The following is a 19,235-nucleotide window of genomic DNA, read 5'->3' as shown; positions in this document are numbered from 1 at the left end:
TTGCACTGTTCCATTATATCCACACTATATTAGAGATACATGCCAGAGTCTGGTGAAGCGGTCCAAACTCCTGACTCTAGACCACACATGCCCCCAGAGTGTGTCTACATCCTTTCTGACCCTCTCTATGGTTATCTCCCAAACTTTATATTCATCCGTTCTGTTATAAAAAATTATACAAGACATTTCCCACTGACTGTGAGAAACTCTAGCTCCTCCACTCTGAGGTAATGGAAACACATCTCCAGTCCTGTGTAGAGTAGATCAGATAATGGTTCTCTCCAGTCCTGTGTAGAGTAGGTCAGATAGCAGTTCTCTCCAGTCCTGTGTAGAGTAGATCAGATAATGGTTCTCTCCAGTCCTGTGTAGAGTAGGTCAGATAGCAGTTCTCTCCAGTCCTGTGTAGAGTAGATCAGATAATGGTTCTCTCCAGTCCTGTGTAGAGTAGGTCAGATAGCAGTTCTCTCCAGTCCTGTGTAGAGTAGATCAGATAATGGTTCTCTCCAGTTCTGTGTAGAGTAGATCAGATAGCAGTTCTCTCCAGTCCTGTGTAGAGTAGATCAGATAGCAGTTCTCTCCAGTCCTGTGTAGAGTAGATCAGATAGCAGTTCTCTCCAGTCCTGTGTAGAGTAGATCAGATAGCAGTTCTCTCCAGTCCTGTGTAGAGTAGATCAGATAGCAATTCTCTCCAGTCCTCTTCTTTTGTGTTTTTTTTATTTATTATAAAAAAAATTTAACCTTTATTTAACCAGGCAAGTCAGTTAAGAACAAATTCTTATTTTCAATAACGGCCTAGGAACAGTGGGTTAACTGCCTGTTCAGGGGCAGAACGACAGAGTTGTACCTTGTCGGCTCGGGGGTTTGAACTTGCAACCTTCCGGTTACTAGTCCAACGCTCTAACCACTAGGCTACCCTGCCGCCCCATGTGTAACCAGCTGTCATATCTGTTCCGTCCGCTAGGGACGTTTTCCTTTATGATATCATTTGTAATCAAGGTATGATTCATTCTGTGTATATGTCATTCTGTGTGATTAGTTAGGTATTTAGTCAATAAATAATTAAACCCCATTTTGTATTGCTGATTCAACTTGTTAGCCAGGGTTCTTGCAGATAACCAAGATGAGACTGAAATAAGGTGACGATTAATATTGACTACTATTGATGTAAAATATTACTAGGTCTTTAAGAGTTTATTCGGAAGATAACAGCTCTATAAATATTATTTTGTGGTGCCCGACTCTCTAGTTAATTACATTTACATGATTAGCTCAATCAGGTAATATTCATTACAGAGAACGGATTTTATAGAATAGCATGTCATATCACTTCATCCGGCATACAAACAAACATACACGCACACAGCATGTTGACATGCACAACAGACAGACACACACAGGTGCTCTCAGGTAAACATACACATATATAAGAACACACTCTGAGCAGAAAAACAAGGCATGACAAACACCCTAACAGTAAACGTACTGCACAGCCATTTACACTGAATGTGCCATTAACATAGAACCTGTGATCAGGTGTTCCTCCTGTTCCCAGAACTACATTGAGGGGCTGTCCCTTACTACAACACAATGGAAAACACCACCTCTCACTTCCTATATACTGGTGATTAGTGGAAGTGTTCTGTTCTCTGAAAACCCTTGAGAGTACAGACAGATATTCAATAAAACACAGAGATAGGAGCATTAAGATGGGAGGAGAAGGAAGAGAAGGAGGAAGAGGAGGCATTATTTTAGCACACACTCGCCAGGTATGAGTGAGGCAGACCTGGGTTCAAATAGTATTTTAAATCTTTCAAATAATTTTAGTGTTTGCTTAGGCAAGCCTGTAGTGACATTTAACTTTTTTATTCTATTGGTTCCATTGCTCCAGGCAATCTCAATCAAGCCCAGATAAAGTATTTGAACTCAGTCTGGAGTGAGGAAAGACACGTGGACACAGTGGCGTTCTATAGAAAGTCTACAGGTGTTTCACAGTCAGACAGTGACTGTAATTCCTTGACCCTTTATGTAAATGAGGATAAAAAGAAAGTGACTCAAAATAATCAAACAAGTAGGCTATACACAGAGTAGGGTACTGTACACACACACACCTGCGAACACACACACACCTATATTATATGTACCAGACCTGCTTGTCATGTCTTACTGGAATACTTAGCTCTTTGTGAGTCATTCATTCATATCTGATGTGGTGTTTCCCTAGGAAACTGTGTAGATGGCTCCCAACAGAGAAGACCGAATTGCTAAGACACAATTCCTGGAACAACTCACCATTTCCTCAAATCTTCACAAAATGTTAAAAAAACACATCCAAAAGGTACAAAAATCTAACTTCTGGGTCCCAATTAAAACTTTGCCCTCAGACAACACACACAAGCTGTTAAAAACACAGACTACATGAATGTTTGTTACACGCTGGAGGGATTCATTCAAGACACTGCTACCAAAATGTTTAGAATAGGTTCTCAGAGAAATAATTTGGAACTTTGTAAAATCACAGCACTAACTATCCAGATAACCCTTTCAGGAACACCCTGGTGAGACATTCAAAACACTACTGTAATAAATACCTCTTACATTAGTGGATAGGTAATATTACTGTAATAAATACCTCTTACATTAGTGGATAGGTAATATTACTGTAATAAATACCTCTTACATTAGTGGATAGGTAATATTACTGTAATAAATACCTCTTACATTAGTGGATAGGTAATATTACTGTAATAAATACCTCTTACATTAGTGGATAGGTAATATTACTGTAATAAATACCTCTTACATTAGTGGATATGTAATATTACTGTAATAAATACCTCTTACATTAGTGGATAGGTAATATTACTGTAGTAAATACCTCTTACATTAGTGGATAAGGTAATATTACTGTAATAAATACCTCTTACATTAGTGGATAGGTAATATTACTGTAGTAAATACCTCTTACATTAGTGGATAGGTAATATTACTGTAATAAATACCTCTTACATTAGTGGATAGGTAATATTACTGTAGTAAATACCTCTTACATTAGTGGATAAGGTAATATTACTGTAATAAATACCTCTTACATTAGTGGATAGGTAATATTACTGTAGTAAATACCTCTTACATTAGTGGATAGGTAATATTACTGTAGTAAATACCTCTTACATTAGTGGATAGGTAATATTACTGTAATAAATACCTCTTACATTAGTGGATAGGTAATATTACTGTAGTAAATACCTCTTACATTAGTGGATAGGTAATATTACTGTAGTAAATACCTCTTACATTAGTGGATAAGGTAATATTACTGTAGTAAATACCTCTTACATTAGTGGATAGGTAATATTACTGTAATAAATACCTCTTACATTAGTGGATAGGTAATATTACTGTAGTAAATACCTCTTACATTAGTGGATAAGGTAATATTACTGTAGTAAATACCTCTTACATTAGTGGATAGGTAATATTACTGTAGTAAATACCTCTTACATTAGTGGATAAGGTAATATTACTGTAGTAAATACCTCTTACATTAGTGGATAGGTAATATTACTGTAATAAATACCTCTTACATTAGTGGATAGGTAATATTACTGTAGTAAATACCTCTTACATTAGTGGATAAGGTAATATTACTGTATAGGCTGTTTGATCAAAAACCTGACCTTTGAAATGTCACACTGACAGAACATGTAAGGAAGAGTCCATGCACAGTAAAATACCCCATTTCCAAAAGCTTTATTTCCAAACGCAGCAAATGTACAGGTTACTCAGTATCAGCGTTCTCATCACCTCTTCTCAGGTCTGGGTCAGGCCATAATGTCTCATCAGCGTTCTCATCACCTCTTCTCAGGTCTGGGTCAGGCCATAATGTCTCATCAGCGTTCTCATCATCTCGTCTCAGGTCTGGGTCAGGCCATAATGTCTCATCAGCGTTCTCATCACCTCTTCTCAGGTCTGGGTCATGCCATAATGTCTCATCAACGTTCTCATCACCTCTTCTCAGGTCTGGTTCAGGCCATAATGTCTCATCAACGTTCTCATCACCTCTTCTCAGGTCTGGTTCAGGCCATAATGTCTCATCAACGTCACGCATTATGTTTGCTCTTGCCAGGCAGCCTGGGAAAAATGCCCTTGAAAACCCCAGAGACTCCACAGACACATCCCCACAGGCGTCCACCATTGCCCCCAGGAGGTTTTGCTGTGTGTAAGGGTTGTCATATTTGATCCTTCGATGTCGGCTCTTCCTATCATTGTGAAGCAGAATTCACCAAGCGTTGGATTGTTCACCCACTAATAGGGAACGTGAGCTGCGATTAGACCGTCGTGAGACAGGTTAGTTTTACCCGCCATGCTGAGAAATTCATCAGAAATTGGGAATATGCTGGCAAAAAAAAAGAACGCTGAACCTGGGGTGGTCATTGAACCAGGCGTGAACCAGAGCAGCCTGATGGAAACTCACATTATCCCAAATGACAACATATTGGGCTTGCTCTGGTTGCCCTGGCTCCCCCTCCTGTTGAGGAATGTTATTGTGCAGCTGATCTAGAAATTGAAGGAGTTGTGCCATGTTGTATGGACCCACTTTGACATTGCTGATGGCTGCACATAGGGTGACGTTGTGCCGTGTTGTATGGACCCACTTTGACATTGCTGATGGCTGCACATAGGGTGACGTTGTGTCGTGTTGTATGGACCCACTTTGACATTGCTGATGGCTGCACATAGGGTGACGTTGTGCCGTGTTGTATGGACCCACTTTGACATTGCTGATGGCTGCACATAGGATGACATTGCCTCCCCTCTGACCAGGAACTTGTATGATGGCACGGTGACCAATGACGTTGAGCCCCTTTTCGCACCTTTTTGTTAGGTTGAACCCTGCATCGTCGATGAAGATGTACTCCTAAGGGTCAGCCATGGCATCCAGCGCAAAGATTCTCTACAGAAGTCCAAAAACATGCATTTTACTGTACTACAAATACAGCACTGTAGTGTACTACTGTACTGGAATGAAAGATTGTGTACTGCAGTTACTGCAGTTACTGTAACACATTACTATACAGTACTGTATTGATATGCTGGAGAGATGGGCCGTACTCTACATGCTGTACAAATTCTGTACAGTATAACAATTACCTGCACATATTGGAATCCTTGCTCCTTAACTCTGTTTGAATTTGAACACAGTACAGCTGCTTTGTCCTTATGTGATTCTACTGAACGATCCGGTCATGCTGCTGCTGTCAATGCCTTGGAAGACTACCTGGTCTTCAACTATTTGGGTTTGAATTTCCCTCAAACTGGTGACATTACTAGCAATCACCATATTCACCAGGGCAATTTCCTGTTCAGCTGTGAGAAGTCTCCGCCTACCTCCAATAGATGGCCAAATCAAATCAAATCAAAATCAAATTTATTTATATAGCCCTTCGTACATCAGCTGATATCTCAAAGTGCTGTACAGAAACCCAGCCTAAAACCCCAAACAGCAAACAATGCAGGTGTAAAAGCACGGTGGCTAGGAAAAACTCCCTAGAAAGGCCAAAACCTAGGAAGAAACCTAGAGAGGAACCAGGCTATGTGGGGTGGCCAGTCCTCTTCTGGCTGTGCCGGGTAGAGATTATAACAGAACATGACCAAGATGTTCAAATGTTCATAAATGACCAGCATGGTCGAATAATAATAAGGCAGAACAGTTGAAACTGGAGCAGCAGCACAGTCAGGTGGACTGGGGACAGCAAGGAGTCATCATGTCAGGTAGTCCTGGGGCACGGTCCTAGGGCTCAGGTCCTCCGAGAGAGAGAGAAAGAAAGAGAGAATTAGAGAGAGCATATGTGGGGTGGCCAGTCCTCTTCTGGCTGTGCCGGGTGGAGATTATAACAGAACGTGGCCAAGATGTTCAAATGTTCATAAATGACCAGCATGGTTGAATAATAGTAAGGCAGAAATGTTGAAACTGGAGCAGCAGCATGGCCAGGTGGACTGGGGACAGCAAGGAGTCATCATGTCAGGTAGTCCTGGGACATGGTCCTAGGGCCCAGGCCAGTTGAAACTGGAGCAGCAGCATGGCCAGGTGGACTGGGGACAGCAAGGAGTCATCATGTCAGGTAGTCCTGGGGCATGGTCCTAGGGCTCAGGTCCTCCGAGAGAGAGAAAGAAAGAGAGAAGGAGAGAATTAGAGAATGCACACTTAGATTCACACAGGACACCGAATAGGACAGGAGAAGTACTCCAGATATAACAAACTGACCCTAGCCCCCCGACACATAAACTAATGCAGCATAAATACTGGAGGCTGAGACAGGAGGGGTCAGGAGACACTGTGGCTCCATCCGAGGACACCCCCGGACAGGGCCAAACAGGAAGGATATAACCCCACCCACTTTGCCAAAGCACAGCCCCCACACCACTAGAGGGATATCTTCAACCACCAACTTACCATCCTGAGACAAGGCCGAGTATAGCCCACAAAGATCTCCGCCACGGCACAACCCAAGGGGCCACCTCTCAGTTCTTCAAAAATGAAACCTGACCATTACTGAACTATGGTCATCCATTACTGTGGTAAAAACTACACTGAGAACAAAGTGGAGATTCAGTCTATATGCACTACAACATTACATGTATCACAGTAACAACAAGGACAATTACCTGTTTTCCCTTCTGAAAGTACAGACATTGGATGCAACCGTGTAATAGCTTAGGTTGAGTTGCACTAGCTGTCCAGCTTCTCTCATGGTCCTCCCATCTATGAGCACATGATGAACTAGGGTGTCACGGATTTCATCTAAGATTACTTGTTGTTGTTGTTGTTGTCATTGTCGTCCTCTTTCTCCATGTTGTCTTGCAACTTCGGCATTTTTAGGATCCATTGTTCCAAAGAAGGTGGACATGCCTCTAGGCCCTATTTATTGATCCTGCTATTCTGATTGGTGTGTTAACAATTTGAGTTTAGGTTGTGATGACTTGAGTTAATTATATTCAGAGCATGTCTGCTGAATGAATATATTGTCACACCCGGATCTGTTTCACCTGTCCTTGTGATTATCTCCACCCCCTCCAGGTGTCTCCCATCTTCCCCATTATCCCCTGTGTATATATACCTGTGTTGTCTGTATGTCCGTTGCAAATTCGTCTTGTTTGTCAAGTCAACCAGCGGCTTGTGTTTCAGCTCCTGCTTTTTCCAGCCTCCCCTTTCTGCGCCCTCCTGGTTTTGAGCCTGTCCTGATTCAGAGCCTGCTTGCCTGACCACTCTGCCTGCCCCTGACCCCGAGCCTGCTTGCCTGACCACTCTGCCTGCCCCTGACCCCGAGCCCGCTTGCCTGACCACTCTGCCTGCCCCTGACCCCGAGCCTGCTTGCCTGACCACTCTGCCTGCCCCTGACCCCGAGCCTGCTTGCCTGACCACTCTGCCTGCCCCTGACCCCGAGCCCGCTTGCCTGACCACTCTGCCTGCCCCTGACCCCGAGCCTCCCTGCTGACCTGCACCTTTGTTCCCCACTGGATTACTGACCTCTGCATACCCCGACCCTGCTACAGGAAACCATTTCTGTGTTTAAGCAAATGAGAACAACTGTAATCTCACTCTAGACTTCTCTTTGTGTAGAGAAGAACCTGACTGGACTGCCTGGAATCACCTAATTGACCAGGAAAGGCAAACAGGAAATTCAGATTGTTTGAACAGTGACTGTAACGACCTTTTCCTTGTTAACCCACCTGACACACTTCTGCCAGTAACAGAGGTCATGGTTCATGTTACCCAATGACTGCTGTGGAGTCACTGTATAACATAACAGATAAGACAGGACCATAGTCAATCATCAACCTTCAACAGAGTGTGTAATGGATGTCGTCTGGAGATAGAGAGGAGGACCAAGGTGCAGCGTGGTAAGTGTCCATATTCTTTAATAAAGTAATAGAACACTGAAACAATAAACAAAATGACAAACGAACAGTCCTGAATGGTGCTGGAAAAACACTGAACAGAAAATAAACACCCACGAAACCCAGGTGGAAAAAGGCTACCTAAGTATGATTCTCAATCAGAGACAACTAACGTCACCTGCCTCTGATTGAGAACCATACTAGGCCGAACACAAAAACCCACATAGAAAAACAAACAGACTGCCCACCCCAACTCACGCCCTGACCATACTAAAACAAAGACAAAGCAAAGGAACTAAGGTCAGAATAGAGTGTATAGAATGACGGCCGTGTTGTACTGTGACAACACAGGATTAAGGTGTCCATATTAGGATAGCCTCAATTTTAGCAGGACTTTTTTTCTATCTGAAATAGCTGAGATTGAGGCTGTCCTAATATGGACATGGTCCAGTATGTTTGTGAATGGAGCAGGAGCTTGAATGGGACGTGGTGACTCACTGTGTGATCAGCACTAGAGATATAAGCTGCGTCCGAAAAAACATCCTATTCCCTTTATAGTGCACTACCTTTGACCAGGGCCCATAGGGACAGCAGTGCACTACATAGGTAATATGATGCCATCTGGGACACAACCATACTATAGTTCTGCCCTGTTGACAACCTCTCCGCTTTGAAAGCTTACTTATATTTTTCCTTTATAAAATATAACTTTATTGTTCCCTAAAGGGGAACTTCAGGGAACTACAACTTTTTGCCCCCCTCACACACATTCTGTATATACTATATCAGTGACTGATCTCACACTGCTAATAACCTCACAACTCTCCAGTCAGTAATGGAAATAATATCAATGGTATGTCTGTTCCATTCCTCTGTCCCCTCTTTTCCATCACTCTCCCTTAATTAATCTCCATTACACTTTCTCCTCCTCCACATCTGGCCAAACTGTCAGCTGTCTCACCTCTCCCCAATCCATCCGTTTCCCAGTCTGTGGAAACTACCCTCTACTGCAACCCAGCAACTCCCTTTAGTTCTCACCGTTACACCACAGAATGGTCCTAGAGACAGAATGGTCCTAGAGAGAGAGAGAGAGAGAGAGAGAGAGAGAGAGAGAGAGAGAGAGAGGAGGCCTAGGGTGTGAACATCCAAAGAGGTTGGACCAACTCTATGTTTAATAACGTTACAGTGCAGAGCCTCTGTTTACCGTAACACTTGGCCTGGCTCCGGGTATGGAGCTTCAGTGTAAAGTCTGCCCCACCCCACCCCTTCAGCTCAGCGCTGGCAGGAACAGCAACAATGAGCTCATGGCTGTTTGGCTCTTCCCACCCTGCATGGCTTAACTTTAGTTCCCATCTCTCTGGGGGCACAGAGCTGGTTCCTGTTCATTAGGTTACACCATAGCAAAATGTTTAGCAATGGAAACTATAAATGTGCATGTCTTACTGGTATATCTTATTGGTAGTGCCTCCCTGTTTCAGTCTGTTCCGTTTGGTGCCTAATAAATATGACTGAGAGCCTACATTGACTTTTAGGGCCCCGCTGGGCTGAAGTGGGACGGATGGGTGGAGTAGTGATATACCTCCCGGGATGCATTTCATTTCAAGTGCCTCATTCAAAATGTCTTAAAATGCATCTCCCCTTCCTCGCTTCCTTGAAGTAATAACTGATCTGACATGACATAGTTGGTGAATGCAATCTGCTTACACCAGGTTCTCCATGTCAGATCAGCAATAACTTCAAGAAAGAGAAGAAGGAAGGAAACAATTTATGAGTATTCCAACAGGGCCAAAGAGTGACAGAGATGCTTCCTCCCCTCTGCCCTTAGATAGAGACAGAGAGAGAGACATGTAGAGAGACATGTAGAGAGACATGTAGAGAGACATGTAAAGAGACATGTAGAGAGACATGTAAAGAGACATGTAGAGAGACATGTAAAGAGACATGTAGAGAGACATGTAAAGAGACATGAGAGACATGTAGAGAGACATGTAGAGAGACATGTAAAGAGACATGTAGAGAGACATGTAGAGAGACATGTAGAGACATGTAAAGAGACATGTAGAGAGACATGTAGAGAGACATGTAAAGAGACATGTAAAGAGACATGTAGAGAGACATGTAGAGAGACATGTAAAGAGACATGTAGAGAGACATGTAGAGAGACATGTAAAGAGACATGTAGAGAGACATGTAAAGAGACATGTAGAGAGACATGTAGAGAGACATGTAGAGAGACATGTAAAGAGACATGTAGAGACATGAGACATGTAGAGAGACATGTAGAGACATGTAGAGAGACATGTAGAGAGACATGTAGAGAGACATGTAGAGACATGTAAAGAGACATGTAGAGAGACATGTAGAGAGACATGTAGAGAGACATGTAGAGAGACATGTAGAGAGACATGTAGAGAGACATGTAGAGAGACATGTAGAGAGACATGTAAAGAGACATGTAGAGAGACATGTAAAGAGACATGTAGAGAGACATGTAGAGAGACATGTAGAGAGACATGTAGAGAGACATGTAGAGAGACATGTAAAGAGACACGTAAAGAGACATGTAGAGAGACATGTAAAGAGACATGTAAAGAGACATGTAGAGAGACATGTAAAGAGACATGTAGAGAGACATGTAAAGAGACATGTAGAGAGACATGTAGAGAGACATGTAAAGAGACATGTAAAGAGACATGTAGAGAGACATGTAGAGAGACATGTAAAGAGACATGTAGAGAGACATGTAGAGAGACATGTAAAGAGACATGTAGAGAGACATGTAGTCAACTGACTCTCCCCTTGTCCCTTCTAACATCTCTGTGAACAAAACGTCAGACAGAGCAAAACAAAGAGCCATTTCAGAGCAACTCCAGAGTGCAGGGAAAGTTCAGAAGGATCATTTGAGTCTACAAAATGAATCACTAGTCACTTCATACAATGCCACTCTAAATAATGCAACTTTAAAAATGTTTACATATCTTATGTTACTCATATCACAAGTATATACTGTATTTTATACACTCTATTGCACCTTGCCTATGCCATTCGGCCATCGCTCATCGTACATGTACATATTCTCATTCACCCCTTTAGATTTGTGTGTGTTGTGATGTTACTGCACTGTCGGAACTAGAAGCACAAGCATTTCGCTACAATTGCATTAACATCTGTTAACCATGTGTATGTGACCAATAACATGTGATTAGATTTGAGTCAGGTGACGGTAAACACTGGGAAATATAATAACGCTTTAGAGGTGAACTGTAAGGACTGCTGGGATCTGGTCATTCATAAAGCGTCTCAGAGTGTGATCACTTTAGCCTTTTAGAGCATAATGAATAAGATTATATAGACGGGGGGACCTGATTCTAGATCAGCCCACAACACTCTCTGTGATGATCCTAACTTGGCATCAGGACATCAGTGCATTACACTGAAGTGTGATCACATAGTGGGTTCTGAAGGACATGCGGCATCTGCTACGTGGGGGTGACGTGACCATTAACACATTCTTAGCCAAAGATAACAGCAGCGGTTGGAAATGAATGTATCAAATATTTTCCTGGAGTTGTGCCCACCCCAAACAGTAGCAGGCTAGCAGCAGTAGCAGTAGTGCCTGGCCTGCCTGCAACAACTGAGGGGGAAGCTAGCCAGGAGAGGGGTCAGAGACAGGGGCAAGGAGGGGGGTGAGGGACACAATGTGACTGACTACAATGTGGGCACACCCTGCTGCCAGGCTTTACCAAGCCAGCTGTACCCTCGGGTTTTACTTCACTGACACATTTAGAGGTAGCCTGGTCCCTGATCTGTTTGTGCTGTCTTGACAATGTCATGCAAAGACAATGACCATAGGAGTTGGCAAGACAGCACAAACATATCTGGGACCAGGCTAGGAGTTGGCAAGACAGCACAAACATATCTGGGACCAGGCTAGGAGTTGGCAAGACAGCACAAACAAATCTGGGACCAGGCTAGGAGTTGGCAAGACAGCACAAACAAATCTGGGACCAGGCTAGGAGTTGGCAAGACAGCACAAACATATCTGGGACCAGGCTAGGAGTTGGCAAGACAGCACAAACATATCTGGGACCAGGCTAGGAGTTGGTAAGACAGCACAAACAAATCTGGGACCTTACCAATGTAATTAGAGCAGTAAAAATACATGTTTTGTCATACCCGTGGTATGCCGTCTGATATACAACAGCTGTCAGCCAATCAACATTCAGGGCTCGAACCATCCAGTTTACAAGAGACCGTATGACAAAGCATTTATTTTAACTTCTCTAATTATGTTGGTAACCATTTTATAATGGCAATAGGGCACCTCGGGGGATTGTGATATATGGCCGATATACCACGGCTAAGGGCTGTATCCAGGTACTCTGCGTTGTATCGCGCCGCGCATAAGAGCAGCCCTTATTCATGGTATATTGGCCATATGCCACACCCCCTCGGGCCATATTGCTTAATTAGAACATAAATTAAATAATAAGGCCTTTTAATACAAATACACAAGAGGGGATTGAGTTATCCTGTTTCACAAATGTTTTAGAACACCTAATTATTCAAGGGTTTTTCTATATTTTAATCCCACTAAGCCCAAACCAGATGGGATGTCTCGCTGCAGAATGTTGTGGTAGCCGTGCTGGTTAAGTGTGCTTTGAATTCATAAATAAATCACAGACAGTGTCACCAGCAAAGCACCCCCACACCATAACACCTCCTCCTCCATGCTTTACGGTGGGAAATACACATGCAGAGATCATCTGTTCACCTACTCTACGTCTCACAAAGACACGGCGGTTGGAACCAAAAATCTCACATTTGGACTCCAGACCAAAGGACAAATGTCCACCAGTCTAACACCCAGTGCTCGTGTTTCTTGGTCCAAGTAAGTCTCTTATTATAATTGGTGTCCTTCAGTAGTGGTTTCTTTGCAGCAATTCGACCATGAAGACCTGATTCACACAGTCTCCTCTGAACAGTTGATGTTGAGATGTGTCTCTTAATTGAACTCTGTGAATCATTTATTTGGGCTGCAATTTCTGAGGTTGGTAACTCTAATGAACCTATCCTCTGCAGCAGAGGTAACTCTGGATCTTCCATTCCTGTGGCGGTCCTCATCATAGCGCTTGATGGTTTTTGCGACTGCACTTGAAATGTTCCGTATTGACTGACCTTCATGTCTTAAAGTAATGATGGACTGTCATTTATCTTTGCCATAATATGGACTTGTTTTTTTAACCAAATAGGGCTATCTTCTGTACCCCCCTACCTTGTCACAACACAACTGATTGGCTCAAACACATTAAGAAGGAAAGAAATTCCACAAATGAACTTTGCACACAAGGCACACCTGTTAATTGAAATGCATTCCAGGTGCCTCATGAAGCTGGTTGAGAGAATGCCAAGAGTGTGCAAAGCTGTCATCAAGGCAAAGGGTGGCTATTTGAAGAATCTCAAATATAAAATATATTTTGATTCGTTTAACACTTTTTTGGTTACATATGTGTTATTTCATAGTTTTGATGTCTTCACTATTATTCTACAATGTAGAAAATAGTTTTAAAAAAATAAAGAAAAACCCTTGAATGAGTAGGTGTTCTAAAACGTTTGATCGGTAGTGTGTCTCTTTCTCAAAAAATATGTTGTGCCGTAATTTCTGTCCCTGATCTTAATTTCTGACCCTATTCTCATTTAGAATAGAACTGTGAATAAGTCTACCACTGTATACAGTCTGTTTGAATGACCCAGATTATAGTTGATACATTACTTTTTGGTGAATGCCGACAGCTGGTTGAGGCCAAAGGAGCGTGAACACAGGAATGAGTAAACAGTGTTACCCTGACACCTAGTGGCAATAACATTGTCTAGGGCAGAGACAATATTTCAGCATTTGTGAAATTGACATTGAATTTGATTTCAGAAATGTAATTGTTTAAACCATTATTTAAAAAGAGGCAGTATTTCTCTGAGAATAGATAGTAACAATCCTACACTACAGATGCATGCATTCAACAGTTACTTTTCTAAATGCCTGTGTTGCAGCCAGCAACTGTACATCGTTGGTGTGACAAACTCTCTCGTTGGCACCAAGTTCATTAGCCATCATCTAGCAATAACCCATCAAATAAGAAAATACAAATAATTATACACACTTTACAGGCTGTGGCGACAGGGAAACATATTAATTCCCAATACTGGTATAATTAACCCTTGACCTCTATTACTCTAGCCTTGTGCCCCTCAGGCCAAACATATAGTCTAGGCTCTATAGGTGGACCTAGAAAACCTTTCCACACAGGATCACCTTTTTGTTCTTTCATCAGACAGTAATGAAACAGAGGAGAGATAGGTAAGTGGGAGGGACGGTCAGAAGGGAAGACAGGCATCGAACTCTGGTCTGATGTGGGGGGGGGGCATATTGTTAGAGCAGACCACCGGCTCTGCACACACAGAGGAATACCTTTTTGTTCTTTCATCAGACAGTAATGAAACAGGGGAGAGATAGGTAAGTGGGAGGGACGGTCAGAAGGGAAGACAGGCATCGAACCCTGGTCTGATGTGGGGGGGGAGCATATTGTTAGAGCAGACCACCGGCTCTGCACACACAGAGGAATACCCTTTGACCTTTCAAGATATAAGTGGATGTAAATGAAATATGTAGCAGCATCAAGTCCTCTTCTACAGCACTTTCACAACGATGCCATGTTATTATTGTTATTACTATAACATACAGGAAGAGACAGTTGCCAGACCATTGAATTGTTCCTCTGCTCCAGTTCTGTATGGAGGCCTGAGGGTGAGAGGGCAGGAGGGTTATAGGGGTTAGATGAGGGTTATAGAGGTTAGTGGAGGGTTATAGAGGGTTATAGAGGGTTATAGGGGTTAGGGGAAGGTCATAGGGGTTAGGGGACATGAGGACTACAGGGAGGATGTATAAATAAGAACAAAAGTGGAGGGTTATTGGGGTTATGGGAGGGTTATAGAGGTTAGGGGAGGGTTATAGAGGTTAGATGATGGTCATATATAAGTTAGGGAGGGTTATAGGGGTTAGGGAGGGTCATAGGGGTTAGGGGAGGGTCGTAGGGGTTAGGGGAGGGTCATAGAGGTTAGGGGAGGGTCATAGAGGTTAGGGGAGGGCCGTAGGGGTTAGAGGAGGGTCATAGAGGTTAGGGGAGGGTCGTAGGGGTTAGGGGAGGGTTATAGGGGTTAGGGGAGGGTCCTAGGGGTTAGGGGAGGGTCATAGAGGTTAGGGGAGGGTCGTAGGGGTTAGGGGAGGGTCATAGAGGTTAGGGGAGGGTCATAGAGGTTAGGGAGGGTCGTAGGGGTTAGGGGGAGGGTTATAGGGGTTAGGGGAGGGTCCTAGGGGTTAGGGGAGGGTCCTAGGGGTTAGGGAGGGTCCTAGGGGTTAGGGGAGGGTCATAGGGGTTAGGGGAGGGTCATAGGGGTTAGGGAGGGTCCTAGGGGTTAGGGGAGGGTCATAGGGGTTAGGGAGGGTCATATGGGGTTAGGGGAGGGTCAGAGGGGTTAGGGAGGGTCCTAGGGGTTAGGGGAGGGTCCTAGGGGTTAGGGAGGTTCCTAGGGGTTAGGGGAGGGTCATAGGGGTTAGGGGAGGGTCATAGGGGTTAGGGGAGGCTCATAGGGGTTAGGGAGGGTCCTAGGGGTTAGGGGAGGGTCCTAGGGGTTAGGGGAGGGTCATAGGGGTTAGGGGACATGAGGACTACAGGGAGGATGTATAAATAAGAACATAAGTAGGGGTGATTCTGTTCACAATGCTTTTTTTATCATGGAGATTCAAGAAACACTGACAACATCACCTTGGCAATAAAAAGAACCCCCACATAAAATGTAACAGTAACAGGATAACAAACAGAAGTTCAGGAGGTGTTTTGAATCAAATCACTTGTGAGTGGATTCTGAGTTGGATCATCCTTCCCTTGAAGCATGGCTCTTATCCCACCAGTGGTGCAACTATGAGTGTTGTTTTTGGAAGACAAAAAGTAGCCTAGGAGCAGTGGTATGACTCATTTAAAATGACGTACATTTTAGGACAGCGTCACATCTCACCCCTTACTGAAGACGTTCATTTTGTCCCACTGGAAATATAGTGTCTCCTACTACCATTGTTTACTATCATTTATTTAGGGACAGTATACAACAACCAACAACAGATGGCAGGAGTTTTAGTGCTAGATTCAGCTAGAGCACATTTTCATCTGTCATAGTTCCTGTCCAGTGGATGCATTTTCTCTATATATTTATTTTTTATCACTTAAAGTTATGGGAATCAAACGTACTTACAAAATGACAATAGGCTATAGAGAAATCCACATAGCTGGTCTGTGGAGATAAAGTGTCAGAAGGTGAGTGTAGTTGGTGCATGAAGTGAGGCGCAGGAGAGCAAAATGAGTGAGCAATGTACTTAACTCAAACAATAACGGCACAAGGTAAACAAATACACCTGACCAAAACCAACGGTAAATATTTAGGCACGGGTGGACACAGCACCCGTCAAAAAACCAGCCATCAGGAACCGAACTGAACATAGAAATAATCAGGCACAACAAACAGAGGGTTAAATACATGAACATGTCATTGGATAATGAAAACTAGGTGCGTAGAAAATAAAGACAAAACCAATGGAAAATGAAAGATGGATTAGCGATGGCTAGAAGACCTGTGACGTCGACCGCCGAATGCCGCCCGTACAAGGAGAGGGACCTCAGCGGAAGTCGTGACATGAAGTCTAACATGGGACATCCACAGAACATTAAAATGCCAATTGTTCCAGTTAAATAAATCCTGAAGATGAGATAATTGGAGTGAATATCTTTTCTTAGTGACATTCTTCACGTATCTGAATTCAAGAAAGGAATCTGCCCTCTCAGATTTCAACAAGTGTTATAATGGTACCCAGACAGCAATACGGGCCTGTTCTGGATGTTTGGCGGGAGAAGGCTCAGTCCTGGTACCACAATGCATCATATGGGCAAGATCTGGTCCGAATGTGGAAGATGCACACTATGAAAGGATGCACTGGAACCTTTCTTATGGGCCAGCTCTGGTCCGAATGGGGAAGATACACACTATGAAAGGATGCACTGGAACCTTTTCTTATGGGCCAGCTCTGGTCCGAATGGGGAAGATACACACTATGAAAGGATGCACTGGAACCTTTTCTTATGGGCCAGCTCTGGTCTGAATGGGGAAGATACACACTATGAAAGGATGCACTGGAACCTTTCTTATGGGCCAGATCTGGTCCGAATGGGGAAGATACACACTATGAAAGGATGCACTGGAACCTTTTCTTATGGGCCAGCTCTGGTCCGAATGGGGAAGATGCACACTATGAAAGGATGCACTGGAACCTTTTCTTATGGGCCAGCTCTGGTCCGAATGGGGAAGATACACACTATGAAAGGATGCACTGGAACCGTTTCTTATGGGCCGGCTCTGGACCGAATGGGGAAGATACACACTATGAAAGGATGCACTGGAACCGTTTCTTATGGGCCGGCTCTGGCTTTTGCTGTGTAACTGCTGGGCCACTTTTAGTCCAAACGTAAGCATTAAGCCAATGGCAACCAGACCTGGACCGTAAGTGGAAACTGGGCCGGGTGGTAAGTGGAAACTGGGCCGGGTGGTAAGTGGAAACTGGGACGGGTGGTAAGTGGAAACTGGGCCGGGTGGTAAGTGGAAACTGGGCCGGGTGGTAAGTGGAAACTGGGCCGGGTGGTAAGTGGAAACTGGGCCGGGTGGTAAGTGGTAAATAACCTAGTTTCCAACACCACAACACCAGTGGTGTAAAGTACTTAAGTAAAAATATTTTAAAGTACTACTTAAGTCATTTTTGGGGTATCTGTCCTTTACTTTATTATTTATATTTTTGACTACTTTTACTTTTATTTCACCACATTCCTAAAGACAATAATGTACTTTTAACTCAATGCATTTTCCCTAACACCCAAAAGTACTTTTGAATGCTTAGCAGGACAGGAAAATTGTCTAATTCACACACTCAAGAGAAAATCCCTAGTCATCCCTACTGCCTCTGATCTGGCAGACTCACTAAACACATGCTTAGTTTGTAAATTATGTGTGAGTGTTGGAGTGTATCCCTGACTTTCTGTAAATAAATTTTAAAAACAAGAAAATGGCGCCATATGGTTTGCTTAATCTAAGGAATCTGAAATGATTTATACTTTAACTTTTGATACTTAAGTATATTTTAGCAATTACATTTACTTTTGATAGCTAAGTATAATACAAACCAAATACTTTTAGTAGTATTTTACTGGGTGACTTTCACTTTCACTTGAGTCATTTTCTATTAAGGTATCTTTACTTTTACTCTCCCGGATCTGGGTGTGAGAGTCACAAGAAGTTAAGGTATCTTTACTTGTACTCAAGTATGACAATTGGATACTTTTCCACCACTGTAAGTTACATGTATCTCCAGGTGAGCCAGTGAGAGCTAGTGGCATTCCCTTTTCACTGTTTTCCCAGTACCTGAAAAGGTACCTGGACAGAACGCTATAGTCTATCTCCTTATTGCTGAGTGCCAAGCAGATGTGCATCGGATGCCATTTATACAGTTTTTGGTATGGTAATTATTGGTAATTGGTGCACGCATGAATCTATGTTTAAACATCTAATAGCCCGGCCAACTCCTACAGTCCTTCATCAGGCCAAGCCGAGAAAAATGTGAAGCCAAGATCAGCAGAAAGAGATTTGCACATGTAATTTCTAAATGAACAACATGGGTGCAGCAGGGTAGATGCTGGGGTTGGGTGGAGTATGAAGTGATGTTGTCCTCAAGCCCTGGCCAGTTGAAACACCTGAATCAGGCGCAGAGTTACAAGCCTATCAGGCCAAATGATAAGTAGCCCGGCCTCACCTAGTCCAAACTAGGCTATTGTAGATATGGGCCGGATTTGGGCCATAATCATTTTGCTCTCTGGGTAAGGTACACTTTGGTTTGTGGATGAGCTATACAAGTCTAGCCTCTAGCCATTTTCTTCCCACTCCCGTCTGATTCAAGGAAAGCTATTAGAGGGGGGATAAAGCAATCTGAGCCCACAATTTTCGATTATATAACACTTGCACAGTGTTGGGTCTCACTGAGCGTTCCAGGGCCTTCTTTGCTAATTAACTCTTCATGTGGAATGGTTATAAAACAAAACCCAGCTTATTCACATCCCTCCAGGGATCATGTCCCTCTGCACTTTATGAGACCAATCCATCTTGAGACGTGAGTTAGACCCCACTCTGAATCAGCACGGGAGACAGTGAGCCCACGTGACTCACTGAAGCGCCCAGCCAGCCAGCAT

The 19,235-nt window shown here is 43.4% G+C and overlaps 1 long non-coding RNA gene across 1 annotated transcript; it reads right to left on the bottom strand.

The window, feature by feature from the left end:
• Positions 1–4,249: 4,249 nt before the first annotated feature.
• On the bottom strand, positions 4,250–7,746 carry LOC135564950 (uncharacterized). Its single transcript, XR_010461296.1, has 2 exons — positions 6,667–7,746; positions 4,250–6,155 (listed from the first exon to the last, which is right to left on the bottom strand). It is a non-coding gene; the product is annotated as an uncharacterized LOC135564950 (long non-coding RNA).
• Between the last annotated feature and the right edge of the window lie 11,489 nt (positions 7,747–19,235).

Source organism: Oncorhynchus nerka, linkage group LG26, assembly GCF_034236695.1.
Source record: "Oncorhynchus nerka isolate Pitt River linkage group LG26, Oner_Uvic_2.0, whole genome shotgun sequence".
NCBI lineage: Eukaryota > Metazoa > Chordata > Actinopteri > Salmoniformes > Salmonidae > Oncorhynchus > Oncorhynchus nerka.
This window is presented reverse-complemented; position numbering and strand designations above follow the sequence as displayed.